This window comes from Sinohyriopsis cumingii, chromosome 12 (assembly GCF_028554795.1).
Source record: "Sinohyriopsis cumingii isolate HCF-2022 chromosome 12, ASM2855479v2, whole genome shotgun sequence".
Lineage (NCBI taxonomy): Eukaryota > Metazoa > Mollusca > Bivalvia > Unionida > Unionidae > Sinohyriopsis > Sinohyriopsis cumingii.
The window spans coordinates 123,888,084-123,897,106 of NC_142972.1; positions in this window are offsets into that span (position 1 = coordinate 123,888,084).

The window sequence follows — 9,023 nt, forward strand, 5'->3', positions numbered from 1 at the left end:
CGTTTCTTCGGTTTACTGTTGTGGAACAGTATGTGTATAACAGTTACAGCTAATGCAGCTTTGACAAGTATTATTTTTCCAGAAGAGGATAAATCCAGTTTAGCTTTGCTTGCGATGGTGGTAATACCTTTACATCCGTCTTCATCGTTACCACTGATAGATGAGTTCAGAAAGAAACAGAAGGAACACTTGGAAATATGTTCGCAGTGATAGTAAGAAATAGAAGACACAATTGTTCAACAATAACAAGAAGAGAGAAAAAAGAAAAAGAAGAAGAAGAGGAGAACCGGAACGCATACACCAGTGAACAGCAGAAGGAACGGAGTGGAAAGAAATGGTAAGTTTGTTACGGGACCTTTCGAAGGAGTTGAAACATCTAAGATAAATGTAGCTCAACCGAAGAGAAAGAGACATTCACGTGCCAGCATTACTAAACCTTCTATCACCACATCCAGTCTCACGACTACTGAGATGCCAGCAGTACTGAACCTTCAACCACCACATCCAGTCTCACGACCCCTGAGATGACAGCCTTACTAAACCTTCAATCACCGCATCCAGTCTCAAGACCACTGAGATGTCAGCCTTACCAAGCCTTCAATCACCACAGCCAGTCTCACGACCACTGAGATGCCAGCCTTATTAAACCTTCAATCACCACATCCAGCCTCACGACCACTGAGATGTCAGCAGCAGCAACATCAGTTAAGACTACTATTAAAGAACCAACAGAGGAGTAGGACTTAGCTATGGAAAGGGATTAAGACAGTCAAAGCTGATGATACCATGTCCATACGTTTTTATGTGATTAGAGAGAAACGCCAATGCTTGATCCCTTTTTTCTTGGATACTGCGAACATTTTGGAACCCAGTGACATATCTCTTGACAGACCTAGCAGGAATCTTGACATTTACCTGGATTGAAGCAGTCCGTGGTCTTGTTCTAAGTATAATTTCAAATGACTCTCTGTAAATCTCTAACAAGAATAGCTATCTGTTTTGACTCTTCTATTCTGAAAGCTGGATGAATTTGTTTCCCTTAGGGTGAGAAGCTGTAGCTATATATAGGTTGTGATTTTGAAAATCTTAGATAAAACTTTGAGAATAAAAAAAGTGATAATGCTATTCCAACGAGAAACCAGAAGAAGAAAGTAAGAGACGAAGACATAATTCCGTATCGCCTCATAAGCCAACCGAAGTGTTAGTACTCGTGCATGCCAGTGATTTGGAAAATGACACAAGTAAGCTTGAACCAACACCTTCAACTTCTGCAACAATAACCAGAGAGTGAAGACCTACCAAGACAGAGAGTCGTTAATTATTTCCCGAAAGTTATTTTCACATTCGAGTGACCCGAAATGTGATTTCCAGACTTTAGTACGGGGCTTATACAGATACAGTGAAATTTAAAGAGTCCAGGTCTCAAGTGCCACCAGGGAATGCAGCAGGTTTCATTATAGATTTAAGGGATTCACTGCTAGAGTCACTGCAACGACAATGGCAAGCTAAAGATGACGATCGTTTGAGACTCTCCATCAATCACGACAGTTGGAGGTCTCCTGTCTGGATTGAGTTTAGCACACCCGCAGAATTAACACCATCCAAAATGATCGACAAAATTCAACATGCTCATTAATCTAAGGACGAGTTTAACATAACCGATGGAAAAGCCACCCTTCAAATGATTCGCGTTTCACCTCCTAGAGGTCGCGGACGCAGCAAAGTGTTCTTAGTTGATGAAATTCACAATGTCAAGAAGTGCAACAGGAAGCAATGTCTTGTCTGAATATAAAATGAAAGTTCCATGAAAACCTAACAGTAATGTTTTTCAGATATATGCGATCTATAGAAGGTGTACTGGGTTTTACTTCATTCAAATCGTGCAAAAAAAAATCACATATAATTAGGTTACTTTTGAAATTGAAAGTTGTACAGGTGAGATAAAAATTGTTCATGGCAAGTATTCATTACGGGATAAATTATGACTTTTGAAGTATTTGTACGAGTTGCTGTTTCAACCGCAATTAAATGAAAGTTTAAAGAAGACTAAATATCGTCTTAAGTGCATCAACATCTGTGTGATTTTTCGCAATGTTTAGTCTAAGTTTTGTAGACCAGATTGAAGTCTTTCAGAATGAATTTGCTTTTTTCAGCCTTTATTACAGGAATCAACATCATGCCATTTTAATATCGTCTCTTTTCTTTTGATTTCTCATTTGGACTCATCTCTTATAACGCTAGGACATCCCAACATAATAGTCGGCTCATCACGTCTGCATATATATCATTTTGTTCTCCGTGGTATTTTTACTGTAATTTCTTTTTTTTTAAATCTTTCGTGATCAATAAAAATTCACACGACATACATTGCTTATCTCCTTTATTTTATAATACTCTGTTTCACCACATCTATCTCATTCTAGAAACTAGGTATCTTTCAAAAACTAAAAATTTCATTCTCCTTGATAAGCTATCCATGTAAAGCATTTATTTTAATGTAATAATATTTATGCTGGTTCCCAAGAGATAAACCATTCGTATCCTTTCCACTTCAGGAGTATATATTTTTTACATTTCATTCTCACTGTCTCCAAAATCTTTTCAAGTTTGTATATTTCATCTACTTTGTCGTATAGAGATAACCCTTGTTCGTAAGACAGACGATTAGTATCATATCCCGCTAAGCCTTCCACTTTATATTGCTTGCCTTTTCAAAATATTTTCCCGGTAAAAGTAGGAGCGTACCTTTTTGCAATATTGTTTTATATCTTGAAATTCTGTTTTCCTAAATTAATTTAGGAGTTCAGTTTAGTCCTTGTTGTAGGAAGATTTTTAAAAATTTCCCTTTTGTTGTATGCTAGGCCGTGAATTACTAGATTTACAAAGTAAATAATTTCACTGCTTTGTCGATAACAAGATAACCTTGAAATTCTAAGTTGTTCTTAGATGTTTACGTAGACGAGTTATACAAATGGCCAAATCAGGATAAGCCTGCAGTTCAAATCAGGCAAAGACCGCATTATTATTAAATGTGCTATTTTACTTTGAATTGCAAAGGAGAATCACGTAACGTTTTACATTTTCTGTGTGAATAATCAGAAAACAGCAGAACATGAACGGCAAACCGCTGAGATTTTGTAGGATCCAACAAAAAATCAGCGACTTCAATTTGTTTGTACAATACCTCCTTCTAGCCATTACGTTCGAGCATTAAATAAAAATAAAATTTGCTTGCTACGAGTAAATGATGCATATATTTCATCTTGTGCATAAAAAGTTTTTTTATTCACTCGAAGGAATGTAGCAATCATTCAATCGTTTCAAGGAAGAATCCTATAATTTTCTCTTTTTCACATTTTGCGGTTTGAAAACAAATTCTAGCATGTTATTTTGCATGAGGAAATAAATTCTTAGATAGGCTTTAATATATTATCATATATAATGTGACAATATCTAATAAAGCCGCTGTGAAAACAATGAACTGAATAAAAGAATAATACCTCTTTTTTATATAGAAAATCTTAAAATCTTATGTTGATCGTTTTTATAGCCCGTGGATCATTACTACACATTTATAGACACTATTTCAACAGTAGGCTATCGTTTTATATTTTGGATCAGTGATATATTACCACTGCTATATGATTATACAAAAGAAAGTATTAATTAATACCCGTTTTATAAGAACACAATTTCATCGAAATCCCTTCTGCTCTCTCTGTCTCTCTCTTCTAGAATTTATGTGTTCACAGGTTTGTATTGCCGATGTTCATTTATTTATTCAGGAGTAAATTGTATATGAATTATTTATTATGCTATGTGATTTTTGCATACGTCAAATCAATAAATTTCTGTTCTATTTAAGGTAGGAACCTTTTTGATGTAACAGCAAATTCGGACGAAATAAGGAACACAGATTAATACTGAATTAACCTTGTCACGCATGCATAATCATACGTTTTCCTATTTTGCAAAACTTTCATATATAGGAAAATTAGCTTTTTTGTGGACGACTTAGCTATTAAATGTTCATTTAATAACCCGAATTTTGTTATTTGATTAACAGATTTGGTTTTTATCTGTACTTCATTCAGTATGACAGGAATGCTATCAACATTCATTAAATTACTCATCTGCTTTTTCGGCACATAGAAAACGGAGTCCTATCAAGATCCAATAATTGATTACGCTTATTCTGCTTATCTGGTGGATAGAAGGCCATGAACTATCAACAACTAATAATTTAGTGCACTCGTTTTACTTATAGGTTGAACAAAATAATAGAACGGTCTCTGTTCGTTTGGTATAACAGAGTTGTGAAACTGCTTTCTGACGAAACTCTCTTGCAACGGAAAAACTGAATTTAAAATCATCTGTAATTTGTTTGGAAAGCTAAACTAGTTTCTTTCTTATAAGGGGGTGGGGTGGGGTGGGGCAAACATGCAGTGTTCAGCTATTAAGTTTTACGGTTGTTGGCCAGAACATGATAGACTTGAAATGGGAATAGGGCAAGTGACCTCCTTCCCACATGTAACGGCGTCCACACACACGTACACACATACACACACGCACACACAACACACACATGTTCAATGTATCTGATTGATAAGGAGAGCTTTATGTTGTGTGTGTGTGTTTACTTCACTGTCAAATGATGAATATGTCGTTTGCATGTTTCTATAATTAGACTTTAGTAAAAAGTTCACCATGAGTGGAGGATACAATTAAGAGTGTTCAATGTATCTGATTGATAAGGAGAGCTTTATGTTGTGTGTGTGTGTGTTTACTTCACTGTCAAATGATGAATATGTCGTTTGCATGTTTCTATAATTAGACTTTAGTAAAAAGTTCACCATGAGTGGTGGATAAAATTAAGAGTGTTCAATGTATCTGATTGATAAGGAGAGCTTTATGTTGTGTGTGTGTGTTTACTTCACTGTCAAATGATGAATATGTCGTTTGCATGTCTCTATAATTAGACTTTAGTAAAAAGTTCACCATGAGTGGTGGATAAAATTAAGAGTGTTCAATGTATTTGATTGATAAGGAGAGCTTTATGTTGTGTGTGTGTGTTTACTTCACTGTCAAATGATGAATATGTCGTTTGCATGTTTCTATAATTAGACTTTAGTAAAAAGTTCACCATGAGTGGAGGATACAATTAAGAGTGTTCAATGTATCTGATTGATAAGGAGAGCTTTATGTTGTGTGTGTGTTTACTTCACTGTCAAATGATGAATATGTCGTTTGCATGTTTCTATAATTAGACTTTAGTAAAAAGTTCACCATGAGTGGAGGATACAATTAAGAGTGTTCAATGTATCTGATTGATAAGGAGAGCTTTATGTTGTGTGTGTGTGTGTGTGTGTGTTTACTTCACTGTCAAATGATGAATATGTCGTTTGCATGTTTCTATAATTAGACTTTAGTAAAAAGTTCACCATGAGTGGAGGATACAATTAAGAGTGTTCAATGTATCTGATTGATAAGGAGAGCTTTATGTTGTGTGTGTGTGTGTGTTTACTTCACTGTCAAATGATGAATATGTCGTTTGCGTGCTTCTATAATTAGACTTTAGTAAAAAGTTCACCATGTGTGGTGGATAAAATTAAGAGTGTTCAATGTATTTGATTGATAAGGAGAGCTTTATGTTCAACATTACCCGATGTGTTCAGCCATGAAGCTATTATATATATATATATATATATATATATATATATATATATATATATATATATATATATATATATATATATATATATATATATATATATATATATATGGAGAGTCTATCAAGCTATTAAGGATATCAACTGCTAAAACATATCAAAATTATATGAATCGCTTCAAATGTTGTCGAGTTAATGATGGATCAATCCATTCGGCTAATGTATTCGTTCCATATCTTCACTTATTATATATAATTCAATGCATTTCACCGTACTACACATTAAAAGTTCAAACAATTTATTTAAAACACTGGATGTTAATAAAACTGTTTAAACAAATAAATCTTAGTAAGTTTAATTATGAATGATTCCAGATAGTAGCGTATTCCATTTATGAGCAATTCTGCCATGACAAGTTATAGAACGATTCACAAAAGTAAGCAAGTATATGATGAAGATACCAATCCTGATAAACAAGTCATCAACATTCCCTATAAATCACCGTTAGGTTACTAGTTGTGCATCACTAGTTTTATTTCAAGAAAATGTCCTAACTGTTGGCCAGTACACTATTTTAAAAATGCACCAATGAAATTTAATTTTTCGAAACATAGCCGTACCTTATGTTCCCTAATGCAATCTATATTTTCTTAAAATCGATGACAATAACAAATCGGTTAACCAGTCTGATAATATCCAAGGCTTTTTTGCAAGAGTCAGATCACATGATTTCCATTTTTATCAAGAAGCAAGAGATCGAATCATGTCTTTGTTGTTGTTTTTCTATGGCTTTAACAATTGACAGGTGTTGTGTTGAAAACTTTGTTGTTCACGGTTTATTACCTTCCTTTCTAACACCTGGATTTATTAAAACAGTGTGTGGTCGACATGCACTTTCATGTTCATGTTGGTTTGTTCATTCTCACCGACAACACTCACGCATCCCACCACCCACAACGGGTTACGTATGCATTGTTTTAATTCTCGAAAATAAATTTCTGTTATTAGAGAGTAAAAGTGACAGAATGAGAGCACGAAACGTAGCATGTAGTTTTCAAATTAATTGACAGTTTGTGCGGCATATACATCTAGATCTTAATATTATTATTTTTTTTTTCGATATTACCGCGAAATCAGAATAACTCCCCTTGCATAGCCTAGACTTTACATGGCGTCTGTTTATCGATCGTTCCCACAATCATTTGATTTAAGTTATAAATAAATGTATCTTAATATAGGACAAAGAACACCAAATAGACATAAATTATCTTAAAAGTCAGTGTATTCAATTACTTATTTGTCGATCGCTAATTTTAAGGGCCGCGATACCGAAACATTGCAGTTGTTATGTCTCTTCCTCCCGGTATTTACTTAGTTATGGCGTTTTTATTTTGAGTTCTTTTTCTTCTATGAATTTATTTTACTTTTAGGACTAACCCTGACTAAATTTTAATCTTTATTCTTCTTGGAGACAAACAAACTTATAACTCCTTATGGGTGGACAGGGATACACAAAGCACAAACCATCATTAGAAAACCAGGGTGTCACTTCTAAGTCTTAACCAATTAAATATGTTGGGATGAGACTAAGAGATGTCAACATAGATTATTTACTTCTCCTGTGCATAAAATTCACAATTTTACCCAAGCTGCTTCAAATGTTTGGCATATCTTTAGGTGGATCCAGTGCAAATGGACATTCTGACTGTCTGGATAAAGTTTATTTTAAAAAAAATATATGTAACAACGATAATATTGGTTTTGTAGAAATATGGCGCTATAAAGAGACTGAATTTTCTGTGCTGTAATCATGTTGCTTTAGTGAGTTATTATCATAAATGCAATACAAAATTGTGACAGTAATTTTTGTAAGACATTCTTTAGCCGAATTGTTAAAATTAAGGGAGAAACTAGAATAATCCCGATTACTATGTTATGATAGAAATTAACCACATACACTATTGGTCTGCGCTTTGTTTTTGGATTTATATGTTTCTCGTCTGCAAGTTCAGTCTTACATTCTGCAGAATAAACTTGCTTAATTTAAGAGAAATTAAATATCACTGTTAAAAACAAAGTATTGTAAATGTAGGTTTATTTTTTATATGAATTTTTTAAATGTTTTAGTTGACTTTTTACCTGACTGTGTTGAGCTTGACGACTGTTGCTTGATATGTTAGATGAGAAGTAATAGGAATTGGAGACATATAAACGGTCATTGTCTACAGCAATATGGAGTAATGTGGATGGCTGTCATGGTGGTGATAAAGTCATATTTAATTTTACATGCATTGAACCAAATTCTGCAAGTACAATTGATTTTTTTGTCAGATTGTGATGTAATAAATTTGGCATCATATTTTAACATTAGAAAAAGAGTAGAATTCATAAGTATGCCACTTTAATTAATTCTGTCTGCATTTACTTATGCCCACAGCAATAATCAAAACAACGCTAGGTAGATATCTCATATTTAGAATCTGAAACCAAGTTTTCACGGAGTGCTGACAAACACCGTACCTTTGAGTGTTGCTATTAAGTGTAACATAGTTTATAATCTGATAGTTGTAAGAACACATAATTAATTCATTTGAATTTGATGATGACTTGCAAGTATTGACGCAGACATTAAACATTAATGATCTAAATTCGCGAGTGAAGAAAAGAGTAGAATTATAGTGTTGAACGAAACCTAAACAAAACAATATAGCCATGGTTTGAGGTAGAGAATGAAAATGCTAAAATAATGATTGTAAGGGCTTTCTAAAAAAAGGTTTGGATTTTCCGTTTCTACAAATATCTGGATAAATTTGTGTGCGGTAAGAATTTTTTTTAAAAAAGCCAACAAACACCTCCCCTAACCCAAAAGAAAAACCAAGCAACCGCCCAACAAACCCCTAAAAAAAACAACACAAAAAACAAACAAACAAAATAACTGCCAGGAGAAAATATGGCGATATGCAGATTTCACTGATACAAATTGTAGCTGTACTAAAGCAAAATGAATCCGATAACGTTTTGTTTTTTACTCTGAGATAAAGGGGGAAAATTTCGAATGATACAAGATCTTTTTCAGAAGTATTATCGTGTAGTTTTTTATTTGGAAAGATTTAAAATGCCGCGGTTAACAGTCACACTTGCAAACTGATAATCTGTTCCTTCTCTGTTTTGAGTCTCTGTTTTCATTCGTATTGATTAAATATGGAAAGATGTTTTAAACGAAGAAAGTAGAGCACTACAAAACACAGAATGGAAAGCTTTTTGAACACTGAACGCACAGCGATTATTATACTGCAAAGTTATTTGAAACTCGTGAATAGTATCAAGAAATCGAAATGACGAACCAGCAAGATT